The sequence below is a fragment of the Mixophyes fleayi genome, chromosome 3, assembly GCF_038048845.1.
Source record: "Mixophyes fleayi isolate aMixFle1 chromosome 3, aMixFle1.hap1, whole genome shotgun sequence".
Taxonomy (NCBI): domain Eukaryota; kingdom Metazoa; phylum Chordata; class Amphibia; order Anura; family Limnodynastidae; genus Mixophyes; species Mixophyes fleayi.
The window spans coordinates 11,747,024-11,772,458 of NC_134404.1; the positions used below are offsets into that span (position 1 = coordinate 11,747,024).

Here is a 25,435-nt window from a genome sequence, read left to right on the forward strand (position 1 = left end):
GGGTATAGCAATTTATTTTGCTATTTTAATTCACTTAAATCACTTTGGTTTTAATATTTCGCTATTCAATTAGGAGGGATTCTTTTTAAGTATACCAAATAAAATATAGATTTTTTAACATATTATTGATATCGCGGAGTGCCTTCGAATACACATTTTCTCTCTATCCTTTCTTCCTCTACCTGTATATTAGTTACACGTGTAGAAGTGCACCATCCAGTAACCATATTATCTGACCATTTATAAACTGATAAATATTATGATACTGGAATAGCGATACCTAGTGCAGTAGTATTTTCTTTTGCAATTGTGTCACTATAGTGATTTTATCACTATCTTTCTCCACTAGCACAGGCAGTTTTCTATTATTGGATTATCATATCCCCCTCTGATTATACATTTTTTGCTCATATTATACACAATGGCATCGTTTAGTATTAACCAAGAATTGAGTCTCAGACAAGAAAAATGGTTACGAGACACTGAAATTGATTTTCTTGATGGCAATTCTCTAGAAGGAAATTATAACAGAGGTTGGTCAGATTATTTAATGGAATTAAAAAATTTAATGTTCAAACAAACTAAAGTACATTGGAATAAAACAATGTTTAACAATTACATCAAACAAAAAATGATTCCGAGAGGTCTGAGACCGAGATTGTATCCGGCCTTCGAATTAACCACACCAGATCTCAAAAAAGAGTGGGAATCTATTTTGACAAAATGTTCTACTGATTTAATTAACGTATTGTTGAAACATGACAACCTACTATTAGAACAGTATACAAGAGATCTTGCCAGATTAGGAGACAAATTGAAGGAGTTTGAAGGATTAGACCATTTTAAGAAAGCTTATGACAAAGTTAAGGAAGACTTAGATGAATATGACAAATTTATTATGGAGAAAAAACGTACAAAATTCATACGTGACAAAAATGATTATGCCCAAAATAAAATATTTAAATGGGATTCTCGTAAATCTCAAAGACCCACTACCTCATTCAGCACCTCTGAAATAGAATCATCTGAAGGTGAGACACCTGAAACCTCTCCTAGGAATAGAGACCATATATTTCAATCTAGGGATTTTTTAGGACGAGGTTCAAGAGATATAGAAGGAGGGAGCCATGTACAAACAAACCGATACGAAGGGGCCGGGGCAAAATCCAAAGACAGAAAGAGGAAGCAAATGGAAGGATTAGAAGGCCCCCAAACATTTCGGAGGAACAACAGACGACAGAGATAATGGAGGACACTTTGAGAATTATAAATTTGTCAGATAGATTACTTGATACTACACATATTCAAGTACTTAGTAAGGGATTAACATTTTCTCCAACGAAAACGTTCAATAGATTTGAATGGGAGAAAGACCTTACGCTATTTACAAGAAAACTTCTCCTTAAAAAATTCTTTAGCAATAAAGAGAGACTCAATTCAGATACAAATGATGCTACTGCACAAGTACTCAGTCTAGAAACTGAAGAGGATAGACAGGCCTTACAGATTTTACCGGAATTGGATACCAACTCTGGTCAGTGCTTACCAACGGATAGCAATACTGTCAATTTACAACTCAAGAAAAAAATCTAAATTTTCTCCTGACCTGTCAATATGCCCACAAGTCAGAATATACAGAGATCTAGTGTCAAGGGATCTTGATAAATTAATGAGTAAATCTAAATATCCACAATCTAAATGTAATCTCACTGTACAAGAGAGGAATGCTCTAAGGGATTTAGAATCTTGGAAGGACATAGTGATTAAACCCTCTGATAAAGGGGGGAATGTTGTCCTATGGCCAGTATCAATGTATAAGGCTGAGATATATCGCCAATTGAATGATCCCTTATGTTATAAAAGACTTATCTTCAACCCCACTGCAAACTTTCTTACAATGTATATGAATTTAATAAAACAAGCTTTCCATAATGGAATAATATAAAAAATGGACTTTGATTTTCTTGAGGTAGAAAACCCAAGAATTCCAACACTCTATGCTCTACCGAAAATTCATAAGAATGATAAAGTTCCACCAGGGAGACCCATAGTCTCAGGGGTTGGTAGCTTAACTGAAAAAGCCAGTCAATTTGTAGACCAACATTTACGTGAATTTGTAACGAGTTTACCCTCGTATACAAGAGATACTTTGGATGTACTATCTAAGATCAATGACTTATCAGTAAATAGTGAAACCATGCTGGCATCCCTCGATGTAGAATCCCTGTATACTTATATATTACATCAATTTGGTATCCTGGCAGTCCAATATTTTCTGAACATGAAGACCCAGAGTGACTTTAATACATTTCTAATTGAACTTCTTGATTTTGTTTTGACGAAGAACTATTTTCTATTTGATGATAAATTTTATTTGCAGACCAGAGGAACCGCTATGGGCACATCTTGTGCACCGACGTATGCTAATATCTTTCTTGGCTGGTGGGAGCAACAACATGTATTTAATGATGTCAATGAGAAGTACACTAGCCATATATTATTATGGCTTCGTTATATAGACGACATTTTAATATTATGGGATGGTCAGGAGAATTTATTTCATGAATTCACAGGAATTCTGAACAATAACAACCTCAATTTAAAATTGACTTCAGATATACACCAAAATACCATCAATTTTCTTGACCTAAAAATACAAATTAATAGCGATGGTAGATTATGTACTGATATCTATAGAAAATCTACAGCTACCAATAGCCTATTACATTACACCAGCTCACACTTTCCCCCTGTCCTTAGAGGTCTCCCTAAGGGTGAACTTCTTAGGACCAAACGCAACTGTTCAGATGAGAATACTTTTAAGATCAGGTCTCAGGAATTGCAGATGAGACTAAAACGGCGGGGGTATAGCAACAAAATCATACGGAAAGCAGTACACTCGGTCCAAGAAACAAATAGAGAATCATTAATTTATCCATCTATAAAAGAGAGAGCTCAGAACTCTGGAGTCAGAATGATTGGGTCATTCTGTAATGAATGGAAGGAGATTTCAGAGATCTTCCAGAAACATTGGAATGTATTGCTATTAGATGAAGATCTTAAGCAGTTGCTGGATAACAAAGTCTCTATGACCTGGAGAAGATCCAAGAATCTTAAAGATCAATTAGTGCACAGTCACTTTAGTTCCAACAGAAAGACTCCGAAGACAACTACAGGATTTTTCAAATGTGGCACATGTAAAGCGTGTGAATACTGTATTAAAACCAAAGAATACACTGACCGGTATTCCAAAATCTGTCGAATAACAGAATTTCTGAATTGCAACTCCATAGGCGTAATATACTGCCTAACGTGCCCGTGTAAGTTACAATATATAGGCATGACAAGTAGGCCGTTTAAGAAACGCCTCTTAGAACATGTAAATAATATCGAAAATGCTTCTCGGGATAGAGACAAATTCAAACCTCTGACAACTGTGGCAAAACATTTTTTATTATATCATGAAGGCAATCCTAAACAACTATTAGCCTTTGCCATGGAAAAGGTCTCATTGGGGATTCGTGGGGGAAATTTCCAACAAGAACTCCTCAAACGAGAAGCAAGACAAATTTTCATGATGAATAGTCTGATTCCAAATGGTCTTAATGATACCAATAATCTTATGGTTTATTTATGAACCAAAAACAATTGATTCTTATATCCATAATCTTTTTATTAAGATTCATCATCCTTAGTCACACCCTTTAATGTTAATTATTATCACTACACAATAATTTACAGTGCATATTGTTCACTGAATAAGGCATGAATATTTTATATTACATGCAGTTATAATGTTACACCATATTGCCCTCCTCTCTTTATTTTTGATATATGGGCATCATAGAATATCAGATTGATCATGTTCTCACGTTTTATTTTTTAGCCCTTACTGGGTTTTATGTTTTATTCACTACATTACTGTATATTACAACATATTCACCTCACTACATGGGGAATGAATCCAGATGTTGATTTAGGTAAGATCTAAGAGGATCCAATACAGACAAGATAAGCTTTAATAAAATTTTGGAGGAGATCTAATTAATATAAGAGGGACCTTAATTTATAACAGAATAATTGAGTAACTAAATCTGTAACCTGTATCATTGGTACTCTATCTAACCCATGTTATTCAATCACAAGTGTAGACACATGGTTCATTTTCACTGGATTTTTATGTTTTAATTATCACATGAAATGATTGTCACCACATACTTACTGTACTATACGGGGAATGAATCTTTGTTTAGATTAAGGTAGAATTTCAGAGGAAACAGACATAGGAAGTTATAACTCAGTATCTACATACTGTTTGTTTACATGCTGACAGCCTGACACACGGATTTACCAATCACCAACTCTCGGGGGCGGGCTAATACTAACTCTAACAAGGGATATGTTAACCTAACCATCAATCATGAAATCATGAGACACAGAGTTGCTGCCTATCAGACCATGACACGTCATTCAAGTGGGCGTGGTGAACTGCATAAATATTCTCAATCCTCTTCATTTCAGATTGCCTTGAAAAAGCATGTAGCGAAACGTGCGTTGGCGTTTACCCTGCTACTGTGTTTAATCACTCCCTGTTATTTTACCTATATTTAGTAATCTTTGATACCAACTATACCCTGCATGGGTTAGATAAAAGCATGAATGTGTGTGTGTGTGTGTGTGTAGGACTGCAAAAACGGCAGGCTTGCAACTTAGAAGGAGCTTCAACAGACACAGCAGATGCCTGTCTGATAACAGAGTAACTGAACAATCAAATACACGAGTGGAACTACTGGGGCAGCAGGGTGTCTGATTATAAAACTAAGCCAAACATTTGCTAGGCAGAGACCTTATTCTAATCCTAGTAATCCTAAACGGCAGGCTTCCAATTTAGAAGGAGCTTCAACAAACATAGCAGATGCCTATCTGATAACAGAGTAACTGAACAATCAAATATACGAGTGGAACTACTGGGGCAGCAGGGTGTCTGATTATAAAACTAAGCCAAACAATTGCTAGGCAGAGACCTTATTCTAACCCTAATAATCCTATTATAAATATATACAAAAGCTCAAGCCTTTTCTGAGCTCTATACAATAGTGTTTATGCAGATTAGTGAAATCACATTGAGAATGTGTCTCAGGTTTATATGGAGCTCTCATTATCTTAAGATATCCTTTTATTGACAAATAAAGTTATTTCATAGGATTATTGGGACATCAGATCGATTAAACAACTGCCAGAGATCCCAATTAAGTTCATCCACATACTGCTGCTAACAAGATTACATGATAATCAGTCCAGTTTACACTATATATACTTAAACCAGTTTTGATTTGGAGTGATATTCAACTGTAAGACTGGTCTAAAATAGGAGTGATTACTATATTATACATTGAACAGCTATACACATTTATATCAAGTAGCGGGGTATAGCAATTTATTTTGCTATTTTAATTCACTTAAATCACTTTGGTTTTAATATTTCGCTATTCAATTAGGAGGGATTCTTTTTAAGTATACCAAATAAAATATAGATTTTTTAACATATTATTGATATCGCGGAGTGCCTTCGAATACACATTTTCTCTCTATCCTTTCTTCCTCTACCTGTATACTCCCAAATCATTGTAGAATCTCGCCTGTGATTTAACATTCTTAGAGCTCTTTCGTGCCTATATATGATACTTTTCAGTAAATCCCTATTCAGTCTCTTATCTGGTGTATTGCCTTTTCCAATAAACATAACATCTTCAAGAAGAATTAGTGAAATACAGGTCCTGAGGACTTTGGAAAAATACTTTACAGATTTCCACAATTAATTGGTTCACTAGCTTGCTGACCATTTCCTTTTTTTTTAAGATAGTATATTCTTGTCACCTCTAGCTGGACATCATTATGCCTTCTTATTTTCCCTCTCCTAGGAATAATGGAAAAAAGGTAGGTTGTCTTTCAGAAGATGATAGTTAACCATTTTATAGAAAGTGCAAGGATTTAGTAAATTCTATGTTCAGCATGTCTTCACCTCTGTTCAAAATGCAGGTCATCAGGCTTCTAATTAGGGGCCTCCAGAATGTGGAGAAGGGGCCTCCTATGGATTGTATTATAGCTTTGTCCATTACAGGAGGGTGCTTTCATGGACATTGAAGTGATGTTACTATATTTGCCAGTGTTAATATGCTACTGTGGACCTAAATCTCACAAGTGACAACACAAAGCATCAGCATGAAAGTTTTCAAAAAAGTGAAAGGGTGGCGTGCAGGCATGTTAATGTTTCTTTTTTTTTAAATGACCCATTGTTTCTGTCAGTCTTTCCTTTACAGTGTAACACTGAGCCATTCCATAATTGCTTTAAAATCCTTATCAATCAAGTTTTTTCCCATTCATCTGTTGGTTTCTTTGATTTTCTAAAAGATATTAAATGATCTGGAAGACTTTTGCAACCTGGTGTGTAGCATCCAAAGTGCATGTTGGAAACTTTTTGGCTAATAATATGGAAGAGTTCCTTTCGATGGGTTTTGAAAATCACCTGAGCTCTGAACGTTGAACATGCTATTTATCCATTCTTAAAGCACAATTGGGCATTGTATCCTTTAATTGTCATATTATTTAGTGAGTCTAACGGTTGAATACTCCCAAATCATTGTAGAATCTCGCCTGTGATTTAACATTCTTAGAGCTCTTTCGTGCCTATATATGATCCTTTCCAGTAAATACCTATTCAGTCTCTTATCTGGTGTATTGCCTTTTCCAATAAACATAACATCTTCAAGAAGAATTAGTGAAATACAGGTCCTGAGGACTTTGGAAAAATACTTTACAGATTTCCACAATTAATTGGTTCACTAGCTTGCTGACCATTTCCTTGTTTTTTTAAGATAGTATATTCTTGTCACCTCTAGCTGGACATCATTATGCCTTCTTATTTTCCCTCTCCTAGGAATAATGGAAAAAAGGTAGGTTGTCTTTCAGAAGATAATAGTTAACCATTTTATAGAAAGTGCAAGGATTTAGTAAATTCTATGTTCAGCATGTCTTCACCTCTGTTCCAAATGCAGGTCATCAGGCTTCTAATTAGGGGTCTCCAGAATGTGCTCAAACACTGAGATACATCCTCTCCTATGGATTGTATTATAGCTTTGTCCATTACAGGAGAGTGCTTTCATGGACATTGAAGTGATGTTACTATATTTGCCAGTGTTAATATGCTACTGTGGACCTAAATCTCACAAGTGACAACACAAAGCATCAGCATGAAAGTTTTCAAAAAAGTGAAAGGGTGGCGTGCAGGCAAGTTAATGTTTCTTTTTTTTTTAAATGACCCAATGTTTCTGTCAGTCTTTCTTTTACAGTGTAACACTGAGCCATTCCATAATTGCTTTAAAATCCTTATCAATCAAGTTTTTTCCCATTCATCTGTTGGTTTGTTTGATTTTCTAAAAGATATTAAATGATCTGGAAGACTTTTGCAACCTGGTGTGTAGCATCCAAAGTGCATGTTGGAAACTTTTTGGCTAATAATATGGAAGAGTTCCTTTCGATGGGTTTTGAAAATCACCTGAGCTCTGAACATTGAACATGCTATTTATCCGTTCTTGAAGCACAATTGGGCATTGTATCCTTTAATTGTCATATTATTTAGTGAGTCTAACGGTTGAATACTCCCAAATCATTGTAGAATCTCGCCTGTGATTTAACATTCTTAGAGCTCTTTCGTGCCTATATATGATACTTTTCAGTGAATCCCTATTCAGTCTCTTATCTGGTGTATTGCCTTTTCCAATAAACATAACATCTTCAAGAAGAATTAGTGAAATACAGGTCCTGAGGACTTTGGAAAAATACTTTACAGATTTCCACAATTAATTGGTTCACTAGCTTGCTGACCATTTCCTTGTTTTTTTAAGATAGTATATTCTTGTCACCTCTAGCTGGACATCATTATGCCTTCTTATTTTCCCTCTCCTAGGAATAATGGAAAAAAGGTAGGTTGTCTTTCAGAAGATGATAGTTAACCATTTTATAGAAAGTGCAAGGATTTAGTAAATTCTATGTTCAGCATGTCTTCACCTCTGTTCCAAATGCAGGTCATCAGGCTTCTAATTAGGGGCCTCCAGAATGTGCTCAAACACTGATATACATCCTCTCCTATGGATTGTATTATAGCTTTGTCCATTACAGGAGAGTGCTTTCATGGACATTGAAGTGATGTTACTATATTTGCCAGTGTTAATATGCTACTGTGGACCTAAATCTCACAAGTGACAACACAAAGCATCAGCATGAAAGTTTTCAAAAAAGTGAAAGGGTGGCGTGCAGGCAAGTTAATGTTTCTTTTTTTTTTTAAATGACCCAATGTTTCTGTCAGTCTTTCTTTTACAGTGTAACACTGAGCCATTCCATAATTGCTTTAAAATCCTTATCAATCAAGTTTTTTCCCATTCATCTGTTGGTTTGTTTGATTTTCTAAAAGATATTAAATGATCTGGAAGACTTTTGCAACCTGGTGTGTAGCATCCAAAGTGCATGTTGGAAACTTTTTGGCTAATAATATGGAAGAGTTCCTTTCGATGGGTTTTGAAAATCACCTGAGCTCTGAACATTGAACATGCTATTTATCCATTCTTGAAGCACAATTGGGCATTGTATCCTTTAATTGTCATATTATTTAGTGAGTCTAACGGTTGAATACTCCCAAATCATTGTAGAATCTCGCCTGTGATTTAACATTCTTAGAGCTCTTTCGTGCCTATATATGATACTTTTCAGTAAATCCCTATTCAGTCTCTTATCTGGTGTATTGCCTTTTCCAATAAACATAACATCTTCAAGAAGAATTAGTGAAATACAGGTCCTGAGGACTTTGGAAAAATACTTTACAGATTTCCACAATTAATTGGTTCACTAGCTTGCTGACCATTTCCTTGTTTTTTTAAGATAGTATATTCTTGTCACCTCTAGCTGGACATCATTATGCCTTCTTATTTTCCCTCTCCTAGGAATAATGGAAAAAAGGTAGGTTGTCTTTCAGAAGATGATAGTTAACCATTTTATAGAAAGTGCAAGGATTTAGTAAATTCTATGTTCAGCATGTCTTCACCTCTGTTCCAAATGCAGGTCATCAGGCTTCTAATTAGGGGCCTCCAGAATGTGCTCAAACACTGATATACATCCTCTCCTATGGATTGTATTATAGCTTTGTCCATTACAGGAGAGTGCTTTCATGGACATTGAAGTGATGTTACTATATTTGCCAGTGTTAATATGCTACTGTGGACCTAAATCTCACAAGTGACAACACAAAGCATCAGCATGAAAGTTTTCAAAAAAGTGAAAGGGTGGTGTGCAGGCATGTTAATGTTTCTTTTATTTTAAATGACCCATTGTTTCTGTCAGTCTTTCCTTTACAGTGTAACACTGAGCCATTCCATAATTGCTTTAAAATCCTTATCAATCAAGTTTTTTCCCATTCATCTGTTGGTTTGTTTGATTTTCTTGGCTCTTCCGGAGAGATAACTTTCAGTTGCGAAAGTAACCATAAAAGCTGGAGATGCCGGGGATTGAACCCGGGGCCTCATACATGCGAAGCATGCGCTCTACCACTGAGCTACATCCCCATTTGTTTTGCATGAAGAGTGTTCGAGTGATTGCATCTTTATATGGTTTTCCAGTGCCACTACTTTCCAGTCATCTTAAGTAAATCTAAGAGGATGGAACGATGAGCACCATTATACTCTGATGGTAAGTAGAGAAACTGTGGTTTCCACAGGTGATCAGGATGGCAGTAGAGACACAATTCAAACTTTGGATGTTTGTGAGCATTCCTCATCAGCGATGGATTTTTTATCAGAAACCCTAGCAGTTGTAATGGAAGGCATGGAAATTTTCACAGTTGATGGTGAGCAGAGTACTGTCCGATAGCCTGTAGTCTGCTAGGAAATCATCCAGCTCTAAAAGATATTAAATGATCTGAAAGACTTTTGCAACCTGGTGTGTAGCATCCAAAGTGCATTTTGGAAACTTTTTCGCTAATAATATGGAAGAGTTCCTTTCGATGGGTTTTGAAAATCACCTGAGCTCTGTACTTTGAACATTTTATTTATCAATTCTTGAAGCACAATTGGGCATTGTATCCTTTAATTGTCATATTATTTAGTGAGTCTAACGGTTGAATACTCCCAAATCATTGTAGAATCTCGCCTGTGATTTAACATTCTTAGAGCTCTTTCGTGCCTATATATGATCCTTTCCAGTAAATCCCTATTCAGTCTCTTATCTGGTGTATTGCCTTTTCCAATAAACATAACATCTTCAAGAAGAATTAGTGAAATACAGGTCCTGAGGACTTTGGAAAAATACTTTACAGATTTCCACAATTAATTGGTTCACTAGCTTGCTGACCATTTCCTTGTTTTTTTAAGATAGTATATTCTTGTCACCTCTAGCTGGACATCATTATGCCTTCTTATTTTCCCTCTCCTAGGAATAATGGAAAAAAGGTAGGTTGTCTTTCAGAAGATGATAGTTAACCATTTTATAGAAAGTGCAAGGATTTAGTAAATTCTATGTTCAGCATGTCTTCACCTCTGTTCCAAATGCAGGTCATCAGGCTTCTAATTAGGGGCCTCCAGAATGTGCTCAAACACTGATATACATCCTCTCCTATGGATTGTATTATAGCTTTGTCCATTACAGGAGAGTGTTTTCATGGACATTGAAGTGATGTTACTATATTTGCCAGTGTTAATATGCTACTGTGGACCTAAATCTCACAAGTGACAACACAAAGCATCAGCATGAAAGTTTTCAAAAAGTGAAAGGGTGGCATGCAGGCATGTTAATGTTTCTTTTTTTTTAAATGACCTATTGTTTCTGTCAGTCTTTCCTTTACAGTGTAACACTGAGCCATTCCATAATTGCTTTAAAATCCTTATCAATCAAGTTTTTTCCCATTCATCTGTTGGTTTGTTTGATTTTCTTGGCTCTTCTGGAGAGATAACACACGCTGCAAGTTGTCTCTGTGGTGCAATTGGTTAGCGTGTTCGGCTGTTAACCGAAAGGTTGGTGGTTCAAGCCCACCCAGGGACGTAGATGACTGGTTTTCATATCAATTTTTAGACATCATCTAATCCATCCTCTTGAGGTGTGGGTTGCCTCTGATCCAATTACCTTCATGCCTATCAATGGTGAGTTTAGTTTGTTCTAGACAGTTTTACTCAACTTCATACTTTGGAAATCCAATTTAGCAACTGGTTGCAGAGGTAAATATATTGGACAGACTGTGGAAACCAAATTAGTATTAAAATTGCTCTCCCTGTTCCTACCTTGTAGTTACGCTACCAAAACGGACTTTCTAAAAAGTGTCCTACGAAGCCAAGTCCATGAATAAAGCCTGTGCACAAGCATTTATTCTTGTATTGTTGCCAAAAACCAATTCCATATGCAATGGCAGCTAAATGTTTCCTGAGTATAGTGTCTCCCTAGAAAAAACAAGTTCACAGGAAGAAAAATAAACTGCTCTACACCATTTCAGCTATCCAAGTGTCCCTCCGCTTTTTTTTTTTTTTTTTTTTTTAAGTGTGAAAATTTTTTGGACTCCATCATTGTCCCATTTCACCATGAATATGTGAACTAGATTTATCATTTTGGAAACCTGCATTGTTTTGCTATGGGCAAGGTCGATTTTTACCTATGTAACCAGAGCACTGTTAGGGTAAAGAAAAGAAAGTATGTTGATTTTGACATAAAGACTGGCAGCAGCATTCTGTTAAAATGAGCTGAGATTGTAATTGACTTTTTTCTTTAACTAAACAGAAAAGAAACAAAGTTTCTACCACAAGTTTACCAATTTAGGATTGCCTTAGATAATGAAGAAAGAGCAAGTAGCAGAGGATGGTTTCGATCCATCGACCTCTGGGTTATGGGCCCAGCACGCTTCCGCTGCGCCACTCTGCTAGTCATGCAATGTTAGTTGACTCCTGAAGGTTTGAGGCAACCCAGGAAAGAACCAATATTTATTTTTGTTGGTTGGCAGATAAAGAACAGTAATGAAATGTCATGAAATTTGTCCGGAATAATGCATTTCAGCCCATGTCATGAACACACGCTGCAAGTTGTCTCTGTGGTGCAATTGGTTAGCGTGTTTGGCTGTTAACCGAAAGGTTGGTGGTTCAAGCCCACCCAGGGACGTAGATGACTGGTTTTCATATCAATTTTTAGACATCATCTAATCCATCCTCTTGAGGTGTGGGTTGCCTCTGATCCAATTACCTTCATGCCTATCAATGGTGAGTTTAGTTTGTTCTAGACAGTTTTACTCAACTTCATACTTTGGAAATCCAATTTAGCAACTGGTTGCAGAGGTAAATATATTGGACAGACTGTGGAAACCAAATTAGTATTAAAATTGCTCTCCCTGTTCCTACCTTGTAGTTACGCTACCAAAACGGACTTTCTAAAAAGTGTCCTACGAAGCCAAGTCCATGAATAAAGCCTGTGCACAAGCATTTATTCTTGTATTGTTGCCAAAAACCAATTCCATATGCAATGGCAGCTAAATGTTTCCTGAGTATAGTGTCTCCCTAGAAAAAACAAGTTCACAGGAAGAAAAATAAACTGCTCTACACCATTTCAGCTATCCAAGTGTCCCTCCGCTTTTTTTTTTTTTTTTTTAAGTGTGAAAATTTTTTGGACTCCATCATTGTCCCATTTCACCATGAATATGTGAACTAGATTTATCATTTTGGAAACCTGCATTGTTTTGCTATGGGCAAGGTCGATTTTTACCTATGTAACCAGAGCACTGTTAGGGTAAAGAAAAGAAAGTATGTTGATTTTGACATAAAGACTGGCAGCAGCATTCTGTTAAAATGAGCTGAGATTGTAATTGACTTTTTTCTTTAACTAAACAGAAAAGAAACAAAGTTTCTACCACAAGTTTACCAATTTAGGATTGCCTTAGATAATGAAGAAAGAGCAAGTAGCAGAGAATGGTTTCGATCCATCGACCTCTGGGTTATGGGCCCAGCACGCTTCCGCTGCGCCACTCTGCTAGTCATGCAATGTTTGTTGACTCCTGAAGGTTTGAGGCAACCCAGGAAAGAACCAATATTTATTTTTGTTGGTTGGCAGATAAAGAACAGTAGCGAAAGTAACCATAAAAGCTGGAGATTGAACCCGGGGCCTCATACATGCAAAGCATGCGCTCTACCACTGAGCTACATCCCCATTCGTTTTGCATAAAGGGTGTTCGAGTGATTGCATCTTTATATGTTTTTCCAGTGCCACTACTTTCCAGTCATCTTAAGTAAATCTAAGAGGATGGAACGATGAGCACCATTATACTCTGATGGTAAGTAGAGAAACTGTGGTTTCCGCAGGTGATCAGGATGGCAGTAGAGACACAATTCAAACTTTGGATGTTTGTGAGCATTCCTCATCAGCGATGGATTTTTTATCAGAAACCCTAGCAGTTGTAATGGAAGGCATGGAAATTTACAGAGTTGATGGTGAGCAGAGTACTGTCCGATAGCCTGTAGTCTGCTAGGAAATCATCCAGCTCTAAAAGATATTAAATGATCTGGAAGACTTTTGCAACCTGGTGTGTAGCATCCAAAGTGCATTTTGGAAACTTTTTGGCTAATAATATGGAAGAGTTCCTTTCGATGGGTTTTGAAAATCACCTGAGCTCTGAACATTGAACATGCTATTTATCCATTCTTGAAGCACAATTGGGCATTGTATCCTTTAATTGTCATATTATTTAGTGAGTCTAACGGTTGAATACTCCCAAATCATTGTAGAATCTCGCCTGTGATTTAACATTCTTAGAGCTCTTTCGTGCCTATATATGATCCTTTCCAGTAAATCCCTATTCAGTCTCTTATCTGGTGTATTGCCTTTTCCAATAAACATAACATCTTCAAGAAGAATTAGTGAAATACAGGTCCTGAGGACTTTGGAAAAATACTTTACAGATTTCCACAATTAATTGGTTCACTAGCTTGCTGACCATTTCCTTGTTTTTTTAAGATAGTATATTCTTGTCACCTCTAGCTGGACATCATTATGCCTTCTTATTTTCCCTCTCCTAGGAATAATGGAAAAAAGGTAGGTTGTCTTTCAGAAGATGATAGTTAACCATTTTATAGAAAGTGCAAGGATTTAGTAAATTCTATGTTCAGCATGTCTTCACCTCTGTTCCAAATGCAGGTCATCAGGCTTCTAATTAGGGGCCTCCAGAATGTGCTCAAACACTGATATACATCCTCTCCTATGGATTGTATTATAGCTTTGTCCATTACAGGAGAGTGTTTTCATGGACATTGAAGTGATGTTACTATATTTGCCAGTGTTAATATGCTACTGTGGACCTAAATCTCACAAGTGACAACACAAAGCATCAGCATGAAAGTTTTCAAAAAGTGAAAGGGTGGCATGCAGGCATGTTAATGTTTCTTTTTTTTTAAATGACCTATTGTTTCTGTCAGTCTTTCCTTTACAGTGTAACACTGAGCCATTCCATAATTGCTTTAAAATCCTTATCAATCAAGTTTTTTCCCATTCATCTGTTGGTTTGTTTGATTTTCTTGGCTCTTCTGGAGAGATAACACACGCTGCAAGTTGTCTCTGTGGTGCAATTGGTTAGCGTGTTCGGCTGTTAACCGAAAGGTTGGTGGTTCAAGCCCACCCAGGGACGTAGATGACTGGTTTTCATATCAATTTTTAGACATCATCTAATCCATCCTCTTGAGGTGTGGGTTGCCTCTGATCCAATTACCTTCATGCCTATCAATGGTGAGTTTAGTTTGTTCTAGACAGTTTTACTCAACTTCATACTTTGGAAATCCAATTTAGCAACTGGTTGCAGAGGTAAATATATTGGACAGACTGTGGAAACCAAATTAGTATTAAAATTGCTCTCCCTGTTCCTACCTTGTAGTTACGCTACCAAAACGGACTTTCTAAAAAGTGTCCTACGAAGCCAAGTCCATGAATAAAGCCTGTGCACAAGCATTTATTCTTGTATTGTTGCCAAAAACCAATTCCATATGCAATGGCAGCTAAATGTTTCCTGAGTATAGTGTCTCCCTAGAAAAAACAAGTTCACAGGAAGAAAAATAAACTGCTCTACACCATTTCAGCTATCCAAGTGTCCCTCCGCTTTTTTTTTTTTTTTTTTTTTAAGTGTGAAAATTTTTTGGACTCCATCATTGTCCCATTTCACCATGAATATGTGAACTAGATTTATCATTTTGGAAACCTGCATTGTTTTGCTATGGGCAAGGTCGATTTTTACCTATGTAACCAGAGCACTGTTAGGGTAAAGAAAAGAAAGTATGTTGATTTTGACATAAAGACTGGCAGCAGCATTCTGTTAAAATGAGCTGAGATTGTAATTGACTTTTTTCTTTAACTAAACAGAAAAGAAACAAAGTTTCTACCACAAGTTTACCAATTTAGGATTGCCTTAGATAATGAAGAAAGAGCAAGTAGCAGAGGATGGTTTCGATCCATCGACCTCTGGGTTATGGGCCCAGCACGCTTCCGCTGCGCCACTCTGCTAGTCATGCAATGTTAGTTGACTCCTGAAGGTTTGAGGCAACCCAGGAAAGAACCAATATTTATTTTTGTTGGTTGGCAGATAAAGAACAGTAATGAAATGTCATGAAATTTGTCCGGAATAATGCATTTCAGCCCATGTCATGAACACACGCTGCAAGTTGTCTCTGTGGTGCAATTGGTTAGCGTGTTTGGCTGTTAACCGAAAGGTTGGTGGTTCAAGCCCACCCAGGGACGTAGATGACTGGTTTTCATATCAATTTTTAGACATCATCTAATCCATCCTCTTGAGGTGTGGGTTGCCTCTGATCCAATTACCTTCATGCCTATCAATGGTGAGTTTAGTTTGTTCTAGACAGTTTTACTCAACTTCATACTTTGGAAATCCAATTTAGCAACTGGTTGCAGAGGTAAATATATTGGACAGACTGTGGAAACCAAATTAGTATTAAAATTGCTCTCCCTGTTCCTACCTTGTAGTTACGCTACCAAAACGGACTTTCTAAAAAGTGTCCTACGAAGCCAAGTCCATGAATAAAGCCTGTGCACAAGCATTTATTCTTGTATTGTTGCCAAAAACCAATTCCATATGCAATGGCAGCTAAATGTTTCCTGAGTATAGTGTCTCCCTAGAAAAAACAAGTTCACAGGAAGAAAAATAAACTGCTCTACACCATTTCAGCTATCCAAGTGTCCCTCCGCTTTTTTTTTTTTTTTTTTAAGTGTGAAAATTTTTTGGACTCCATCATTGTCCCATTTCACCATGAATATGTGAACTAGATTTATCATTTTGGAAACCTGCATTGTTTTGCTATGGGCAAGGTCGATTTTTACCTATGTAACCAGAGCACTGTTAGGGTAAAGAAAAGAAAGTATGTTGATTTTGACATAAAGACTGGCAGCAGCATTCTGTTAAAATGAGCTGAGATTGTAATTGACTTTTTTCTTTAACTAAACAGAAAAGAAACAAAGTTTCTACCACAAGTTTACCAATTTAGGATTGCCTTAGATAATGAAGAAAGAGCAAGTAGCAGAGAATGGTTTCGATCCATCGACCTCTGGGTTATGGGCCCAGCACGCTTCCGCTGCGCCACTCTGCTAGTCATGCAATGTTTGTTGACTCCTGAAGGTTTGAGGCAACCCAGGAAAGAACCAATATTTATTTTTGTTGGTTGGCAGATAAAGAACAGTAGCGAAAGTAACCATAAAAGCTGGAGATTGAACCCGGGGCCTCATACATGCAAAGCATGCGCTCTACCACTGAGCTACATCCCCATTCGTTTTGCATAAAGGGTGTTCGAGTGATTGCATCTTTATATGTTTTTCCAGTGCCACTACTTTCCAGTCATCTTAAGTAAATCTAAGAGGATGGAACGATGAGCACCATTATACTCTGATGGTAAGTAGAGAAACTGTGGTTTCCGCAGGTGATCAGGATGGCAGTAGAGACACAATTCAAACTTTGGATGTTTGTGAGCATTCCTCATCAGTGATGGATTTTTTATCAGAAACCCTAGCAGTTGTAATGGAAGGCATGGAAATTTACAGAGTTGATGGTGAGCAGAGTACTGTCCGATAGCCTGTAGTCTGCTAGGAAATCATCCAGCTCTAAAAGATATTAAATGATCTGGAAGACTTTTGCAACCTGGTGTGTAGCATCCAAAGTGCATTTTGGAAACTTTTTGGCTAATAATATGGAAGAGTTCCTTTCGATGGGTTTTGAAAATCACCTGAGCTCTGAACATTGAACATGCTATTTATCCATTCTTGAAGCACAATTGGGCATTGTATCCTTTAATTGTCATATTATTTAGTGAGTCTAACGGTTGAATACTCCCAAATCATTGTAGAATCTCGCCTGTGATTTAACATTCTTAGAGCTCTTTCGTGCCTATATATGATACTTTTCAGTAAATCCCTATTCAGTCTCTTATCTGGTGTATTGCCTTTTCCAATAAACATAACATCTTCAAGAAGAATTAGTGAAATACAGGTCCTGAGGACTTTGGAAAAATACTTTACAGATTTCCACAATTAATTGGTTCACTAGCTTGCTGACCATTTCCTTGTTTTTTTAAGATAGTATATTCTTGTCACCTCTAGCTGGACATCATTATGCCTTCTTATTTTCCCTCTCCTAGGAATAATGGAAAAAAGGTAGGTTGTCTTTCAGAAGATGATAGTTAACCATTTTATAGAAAGTGCAAGGATTTAGTAAATTCTATGTTCAGCATGTCTTCACCTCTGTTCCAAATGCAGGTCATCAGGCTGCTAATTAGGGGCCTCCAGAATGTGCTCAAACACTGAGATACATCCTCTCCTATGGATTGTATTATAGCTTTGTCCATTACAGGAGAGTGCTTTCATGGACATTGAAGTGATGTTACTATATTTGCCAGTGTTAATATGCTACTGTGGACCTAAATCTCACAAGTGACAACACAAAGCATCAGCATGAAAGTTTTCAAAAAAGTGAAAGGGTGGCATGCAGGCATGTTAATGTTTCTTTTTTTTTAAATGACCCATTGTTTCTGTCAGTCTTTCCTTTACAGTGTAACACTGAGCCATTCCATAATTGCTTTAAAATCCTTAACAATCAAGTTTTTTCCCATTCATCTGTTGGTTTGTTTGATTTTCTTGGCTCTTCCGGAGAGATAACTTTCAGTTGCGAAAGTAACCATAAAAGCTGGAGATGCCGGGGATTGAACCCGGGGCCTCATACATGCGAAGCATGCGCTCTACCACTGAGCTACATCCCCATTCGTTATGCATAAAGGGTGTTCGAGTGATTGCATCTTTATATGTTTTTCCAGTGCCACTACTTTCCAGTCATCTTAAGTAAATCTAAGAGGATGGAACGATGAGCACCATTATACTCTGATGGTAAGTAGAGAAACTGTGGTTTCCGCAGGTGATCAGGATGGCAGTAGAGACACAATTCAAACTTTGGATGTTTGTGAGCATTCCTCATCAGCGATGGATTTTTTATCAGAAACCCTAGCAGTTGTAATGGAAGGCATGGAAATTTACACAGTTGATGGTGAGCAGAGTACTGTCCGATAGCCTGTAGTCTGCTAGGAAATCATCCAGCTCTAAAAGATATTAAATGATCTGGAAGACTTTTGCAACCTGGTGTGTAGCATCCAAAGTGCATTTTGGAAACTTTTTGGCTAATAATATGGAAGAGTTCCTTTCGATGGGTTTTGAAAATCACCTGAGCTCTGAACATTGAACATGCTATTTATCCATTCTTGAAGCACAATTGGGCATTGTATCCTTTAATTGTCATATTATTTAGTGAGTCTAACGGTTGAATACTCCCAAATCATTGTAGAATCTCGCCTGTGATTTAACATTCTTTGAGCTCTTTCGTGCCTATATATGATACTTTTCAGTAAATCCCTATTCAGTCTCTTATCTGGTGTATTGCCTTTTCCAATAAACATTACATCTTCAAGAAGAATTAGTGAAATACAGGTCCTGAGGACTTTGGAAAAATACTTTACAGATTTCCACAATTAATTGGTTCACTAGCTTGCTGACCATTTCCTTGTTTTTTTAAGATAGTATATTCTTGTCACCTCTAGCTGGACATCATTATGCCTTCTTATTTTCCCTCTCCTAGGAATAATGGAAAAAAGGTAGGTTGTCTTTCAGAAGATGATAGTTAACCATTTTATAGAAAGTGCAAGGATTTAGTAAATTCTATGTTCAGCATGTCTTCACCTCTGTTCCAAATGCAGGTCATCAGGCTTCTAATTAGGGGCCTCCAGAATGTGCTCAAACACTGAGATACATCCTCTCCTATGGATTGTATTATAGCTTTGTCCATTACAGGAGAGTGCTTTCATGGACATTGAAGTGATGTTACTATATTTGCCAGTGTTAATATGCTACTGTGGACCTAAATCTCACAAGTGACAACACAAAGCATCAGCATGAAAGTTTTCAAAAAAGTGAAAGGGTGGCATGCAGGCATGTTAATGTTTCTTTTTTTTTAAATGACCCATTGTTTCAGTCAGTCTTTCCTTTACAGTGTAACACTGAGCCATTCCATAATTGCTTTAAAATCCTTATCAATCAAGTTTTTTCCCATTCATCTGTTGGTTTGTTTGATTTTCTTGGCTCTTCCGGAGAGATAACTTTCAGTTGCGAAAGTAACCATAAAAGCTGGAGATGCCGGGGATTGATCCTGGGGCCTCATACATGCGAAGCATGCGCTCTACCACTGAGCTACATCCCCATTCGTTTTGCATAAAGGGTGTTCGAGTGATTGCATCTTTATATGTTTTTCCAGTGCCACTACTTTCCAGTCATCTTAAGTAAATCTAAGAGGATGGAACGATGAGCACCATTATACTCTGATGTTAAGTAGAGAAACTGTGGTTTCCGCAGGTGATCAGGATGGCAGTAGAGACACAATTCAAACTTTGGATGTTTGTGAGCATTCCTCATCAGCGATGGATTTTTTATCAGAAACCCTAGCAGTTGTAATGGAAGGCATGGAAATTTACACAGTTGATGGTGAGCAGAGTACTGTCCGATAGCCTGTAGTCTGCTAGGAAATCATCCAGCTCTAAAAGATATTAAATGATCTGGAAGACTTTTGCAACCTGGTGTGTAGCATCCAAAGTGCATGTTGGAAACTTTTTGGCTAATAATATGGAAGAGTTCCTTTCGATGGGTTTTGAAAATCACCTGAGCTCTGAACATTGAACATGCTATTTATCCATTCTTGAAGCACAATTGGGCATTGTATCCTTTAATTGTCATATTATTTAGTGAGTCTAACGGTTGAATACTCCCAAATCATTGTAGAATCTCGCCTGTGATTTAACATTCTTAGAGCTCTTTCGTGCCTATATATGATACTTTTCAGTAAATCCCTATTCAGTCTCTTATCTGGTGTATTGCCTTTTCCAATAAACATAACATCTTCAAGAAGAATTAGTGAAATACAGGTCCTGAGGACTTTGGAAAAATACTTTACAGATTTCCACAATTAATTGGTTCACTAGCTTGCTGACCATTTCCTTGTTTTTTTAAGATAGTATATTCTTGTCACCTCTAGCTGGACATCATTATGCCTTCTTATTTTCCCTCTCCTAGGAATAATAGAAAAAAGTAGGTTGTCTTTCAGAAGATGATAGTTAACCATTTTATAGAAAGTGCAAGGATTTAGTAAATTCTATGTTCAGCATGTCTTCACCTCTGTTCCAAATGCAGGTCATCAGGCTTCTAATTAGGGGCCTCCAGAATGTGCTCAAACACTGAGATACATCCTCTCCTATGGATTGTATTATAGCTTTGTCCATTACAGGAGAGTGCTTTCATGGACATTGAAGTGATGTTACTATATTTGCCAGTGTTAATATGCTACTGTGGACCTAAATCTCACAAGTGACAACACAAAGCATCAGCATGAAAGTTTTCAAAAAAGTGAAAGGGTGGCATGCAGGCATGTTTCTTTTTTTTTAAATGACCCATTGTTTCTGTCAGTCTTTCCTTTACAGTGTAACACTGAGCCATTCCATAATTGCTTTAAAATCCTTATCAATCAAGTTTTTTCCCATTCATCTGTTGGTTTGTTTGATTTTCTTGGCTCTTCCGGAGAGATAACTTTCAGTTGCGAAAGTAACCATAAAAGCTGGAGATGCCGGGGATTGAACCCGGGGCCTCATACATGCAAAGCATGCGCTCTACCACTGAGCTACATCCCTATTTGTTTTGCATAAAGGGTGTTCGAGTGATTGCATCTTTATATGTTTTTCCAGTGCCACTACTTTCCAGTCATCTTAAGTAAATCTAAGAGGATGGAACGATGAGCACCATTATACTCTGATGGTAAGTAGAGAAACTGTGGTTTCCGCAGGTGATCAGGATGGCAGTAGAGACACAATTCAAACTTTGGATGTTTGTGAGCATTCCTCATCAGCGATGGATTTTTTATCAGAAACCCTAGCAGTTGTAATGGAAGGCATGGAAATTTACAGAGTTGATGGTGAGCAGAGTACTGTCCGATAGCCTGTAGTCTGCTAGGAAATCATCCAGCTCTAAAAGATATTAAATGATCTGGAAGACTTTTGCAACCTGGTGTGTAGCATCCAAAGTGCATGTTGGAAACTTTTTGGCTAATAATATGGAAGAGTTCCTTTCGATGGGTTTTGAAAATCACCTGAGCTCTGAACATTGAACATGCTATTTATCCATTCTTGAAGCACAATTGGGCATTGTATCCTTTAATTGTCATATTATTTAGTGAGTCTAACGGTTGAATACTCCCAAATCATTGTAGAATCTCGCCTGTGATTTAACATTCTTAGAGCTCTTTCGTGCCTATATATGATACTTTTCAGTAAATCCCTATTCAGTCTCTTATCTGGTGTATTGCCTTTTCCAATAAACATAACATCTTCAAGAAGAATTAGTGAAATACAGGTCCTGAGGACTTTGGAAAAATACTTTACAGATTTCCACAATTAATTGGTTCACTAGCTTGCTGACCATTTCCTTGTTTTTTTAAGATAGTATATTCTTGTCACCTCTAGCTGGACATCATTATGCCTTCTTATTTTCCCTCTCCTAGGAATAATAGAAAAAAGTAGGTTGTCTTTCAGAAGATGATAGTTAACCATTTTATAGAAAGTGCAAGGATTTAGTAAATTCTATGTTCAGCATGTCTTCACCTCTGTTCCAAATGCAGGTCATCAGGCTTCTAATTAGGGGCCTCCAGAATGTGCTCAAACACTGAGATACATCCTCTCCTATGGATTGTATTATAGCTTTGTCCATTACAGGAGAGTGCTTTCATGGACATTGAAGTGATGTTACTATATTTGCCAGTGTTAATATGCTACTGTGGACCTAAATCTCACAAGTGACAACACAAAGCATCAGCATGAAAGTTTTCAAAAAAGTGAAAGGGTGGCATGCAGGCATGTTTCTTTTTTTTTAAATGACCCATTGTTTCTGTCAGTCTTTCCTTTACAGTGTAACACTGAGCCATTCCATAATTGCTTTAAAATCCTTATCAATCAAGTTTTTTCCCATTCATCTGTTGGTTTGTTTGATTTTCTTGGCTCTTCCGGAGAGATAACTTTCAGTTGCGAAAGTAACCATAAAAGCTGGAGATGCCGGGGATTGAACCCGGGGCCTCATACATGCAAAGCATGCGCTCTACCACTGAGCTACATCCCCATTCATTTTGCATAAAGGGTGTTCGAGTGATTGCATCTTTATATGTTTTTCCAGTGCCACTACTTTCCAGTCATCTTAAGTAAATCTAAGAGGATGGAACGATGAGCACCATTATACTCTGATGGTAAGTAGAGAAACTGTGGTTTCCGCAGGTGATCAGGATGGCAGTAGAGACACAATTCAAACTTTGGATGTTTGTGAGCATTCCTCATCAGCGATGGATTTTTTATCAGAAACCCTAGCAGTTGTAATGGAAGGCATGGAAATTTACAGAGTTGATGGTGAGCAGAGTACTGTCCGATAGCCTGTAGTCTGCTAGGAAATCATCCAGCTCTAAAAGATATTAAATGATCTGGAAGACTTTTGCAACCTGGTGTGTAGCATCCAAAGTGCATGTTGGAAACTTTTTGGCTAATAATATGGAAGAGTTCCTTTCGATGGGTTTTGAAAATCACCTGAGCTCTGAACATTGAACATGCTATTTATCCCTTCTTGAAGCACAATTGGGCATTGTATCCTTTAATTGTCATATTATTTAGTGAGTCTAACGGTTGAATACTCCCAAATCATTGTAGAATCTCGCCTGTGATTTAACATTCTTAGAGCTCTTTCGTGCCTATATATGATACTTTTCAGTAAATCCCTATTCAGTCTCTTATCTGGTGTATTGCCTTTTCCAATAAACATAACATCTTCAAGAAGAATTAGTGAAATACAGGTCCTGAGGACTTTGGAAAAATACTTTACAGATTTCCACAATTAATTGGTTCACTAGCTTGCTGACCATTTCCTTGTTTTTTTAAGATAGTATATTCTTGTCACCTCTAGCTGGACATCATTATGCCTTCTTATTTTCCCTCTCCTAGGAATAATAGAAAAAAGTAGGTTGTCTTTCAGAAGATGATAGTTAACCATTTTATAGAAAGTGCAAGGATTTAGTAAATTCTATGTTCAGCATGTCTTCACCTCTGTTCCAAATGCAGGTCATCAGGCTTCTAATTAGGGGCCTCCAGAATGTGCTCAAACACTGAGATACATCCTCTCCTATGGATTGTATTATAGCTTTGTCCATTACAGGAGAGTGCTTTCATGGACATTGAAGTGATGTTACTATATTTGCCAGTGTTAATATGCTACTGTGGACCTAAATCTCACAAGTGACAACACAAAGCATCAGCATGAAAGTTTTCAAAAAAGTGAAAGGGTGGCATGCAGGCATGTTTCTTTTTTTTTAAATGACCCATTGTTTCTGTCAGTCTTTCCTTTACAGTGTAACACTGAGCCATTCCATAATTGCTTTAAAATCCTTATCAATCAAGTTTTTTCCCATTCATCTGTTGGTTTGTTTGATTTTCTTGGCTCTTCCGGAGAGATAACTTTCAGTTGCGAAAGTAACCATAAAAGCTGGAGATGCCGGGGATTGAACCCGGGGCCTCATACATGCAAAGCATGCGCTCTACCACTGAGCTACATCCCCATTCATTTTGCATAAAGGGTGTTCGAGTGATTGCATCTTTATATGTTTTTCCAGTGCCACTACTTTCCAGTCATCTTAAGTAAATCTAAGAGGATGGAACGATGAGCACCATTATACTCTGATGGTAAGTAGAGAAACTGTGGTTTCCGCAGGTGATCAGGATGGCAGTAGAGACACAATTCAAACTTTGGATGTTTGTGAGCATTCCTCATCAGCGATGGATTTTTTATCAGAAACCCTAGCAGTTGTAATGGAAGGCATGGAAATTTACAGAGTTGATGGTGAGCAGAGTACTGTCCGATAGCCTGTAGTCTGCTAGGAAATCATCCAGCTCTAAAAGATATTAAATGATCTGGAAGACTTTTGCAACCTGGTGTGTAGCATCCAAAGTGCATGTTGGAAACTTTTTGGCTAATAATATGGAAGAGTTCCTTTCGATGGGTTTTGAAAATCACCTGAGCTCTGAACATTGAACATGCTATTTATCCCTTCTTGAAGCACAATTGGGCATTGTATCCTTTAATTGTCATATTATTTAGTGAGTCTAACGGTTGAATACTCCCAAATCATTGTAGAATCTCGCCTGTGATTTAACATTCTTAGAGCTCTTTCGTGCCTATATATGATACTTTTCAGTAAATCCCTATTCAGTCTCTTATCTGGTGTATTGCCTTTTCCAATAAACATAACATCTTCAAGAAGAATTAGTGAAATACAGGTCCTGAGGACTTTGGAAAAATACTTTACAGATTTCCACAATTAATTGGTTCACTAGCTTGCTGACCATTTCCTTGTTTTTTTAAGATAGTATATTCTTGTCACCTCTAGCTGGACATCATTATGCCTTCTTATTTTCCCTCTCCTAGGAATAATGGAAAAAAGGTAGGTTGTCTTTCAGAAGATGATAGTTAACCATTTTATAGAAAGTGCAAGGATTTAGTAAATTCTATGTTCAGCATGTCTTCACCTCTGTTCCAAATGCAGGTCATCAGGCTTCTAATTAGGGGCCTCCAGAATGCGCTCAAACACTGAGATACATCCTCTCCTATGGATTGTATTATAGCTTTGTCCATTACAGGAGAGTGCTTTCATGGACATTGAAGTGATGTTACTATATTTGCCAGTTTTAATATGCTACTGTGGACCTAAATCTCACAAGTGACAACACAAAGCATAAGCATGATAATCAGAATGAAAGTAGAG

The 25,435-nt window shown here is 37.3% G+C and overlaps 12 non-coding genes across 12 annotated transcripts; 4 read left to right on the top strand and 8 right to left on the bottom strand.

The window, feature by feature from the left end:
- Positions 1 to 9,542: 9,542 nt before the first annotated feature.
- TRNAA-CGC (transfer RNA alanine (anticodon CGC)) lies at positions 9,543 to 9,614 on the bottom strand. Its single transcript has one exon. It is a non-coding gene; the product is annotated as a tRNA-Ala (tRNA).
- A 1,397-nt stretch (positions 9,615 to 11,011) lies between these two features.
- Positions 11,012 to 11,085, top strand: TRNAN-GUU (transfer RNA asparagine (anticodon GUU)). The gene has a single exon. It is a non-coding gene; the product is annotated as a tRNA-Asn (tRNA).
- A 795-nt stretch (positions 11,086 to 11,880) lies between these two features.
- Positions 11,881 to 11,952, bottom strand: TRNAM-CAU (transfer RNA methionine (anticodon CAU)). The gene has a single exon. It is a non-coding gene; the product is annotated as a tRNA-Met (tRNA).
- Positions 11,953 to 12,112: 160 nt separating this feature from the next.
- On the top strand, positions 12,113 to 12,186 carry TRNAN-GUU (transfer RNA asparagine (anticodon GUU)). Its single transcript has one exon. It is a non-coding gene; the product is annotated as a tRNA-Asn (tRNA).
- Positions 12,187 to 14,621: 2,435 nt separating this feature from the next.
- TRNAN-GUU (transfer RNA asparagine (anticodon GUU)) lies at positions 14,622 to 14,695 on the top strand. Its single transcript has one exon. It is a non-coding gene; the product is annotated as a tRNA-Asn (tRNA).
- A 794-nt stretch (positions 14,696 to 15,489) lies between these two features.
- Positions 15,490 to 15,561, bottom strand: TRNAM-CAU (transfer RNA methionine (anticodon CAU)). Its single transcript has one exon. It is a non-coding gene; the product is annotated as a tRNA-Met (tRNA).
- A 160-nt stretch (positions 15,562 to 15,721) lies between these two features.
- TRNAN-GUU (transfer RNA asparagine (anticodon GUU)) lies at positions 15,722 to 15,795 on the top strand. Its single transcript has one exon. It is a non-coding gene; the product is annotated as a tRNA-Asn (tRNA).
- Positions 15,796 to 18,245: 2,450 nt separating this feature from the next.
- TRNAA-CGC (transfer RNA alanine (anticodon CGC)) lies at positions 18,246 to 18,317 on the bottom strand. The gene has a single exon. It is a non-coding gene; the product is annotated as a tRNA-Ala (tRNA).
- A 1,412-nt stretch (positions 18,318 to 19,729) lies between these two features.
- Positions 19,730 to 19,801, bottom strand: TRNAA-CGC (transfer RNA alanine (anticodon CGC)). The gene has a single exon. It is a non-coding gene; the product is annotated as a tRNA-Ala (tRNA).
- Positions 19,802 to 21,206: 1,405 nt separating this feature from the next.
- TRNAA-UGC (transfer RNA alanine (anticodon UGC)) lies at positions 21,207 to 21,278 on the bottom strand. The gene has a single exon. It is a non-coding gene; the product is annotated as a tRNA-Ala (tRNA).
- A 1,405-nt stretch (positions 21,279 to 22,683) lies between these two features.
- TRNAA-UGC (transfer RNA alanine (anticodon UGC)) lies at positions 22,684 to 22,755 on the bottom strand. The gene has a single exon. It is a non-coding gene; the product is annotated as a tRNA-Ala (tRNA).
- Positions 22,756 to 24,160: 1,405 nt separating this feature from the next.
- TRNAA-UGC (transfer RNA alanine (anticodon UGC)) lies at positions 24,161 to 24,232 on the bottom strand. Its single transcript has one exon. It is a non-coding gene; the product is annotated as a tRNA-Ala (tRNA).
- Between the last annotated feature and the right edge of the window lie 1,203 nt (positions 24,233 to 25,435).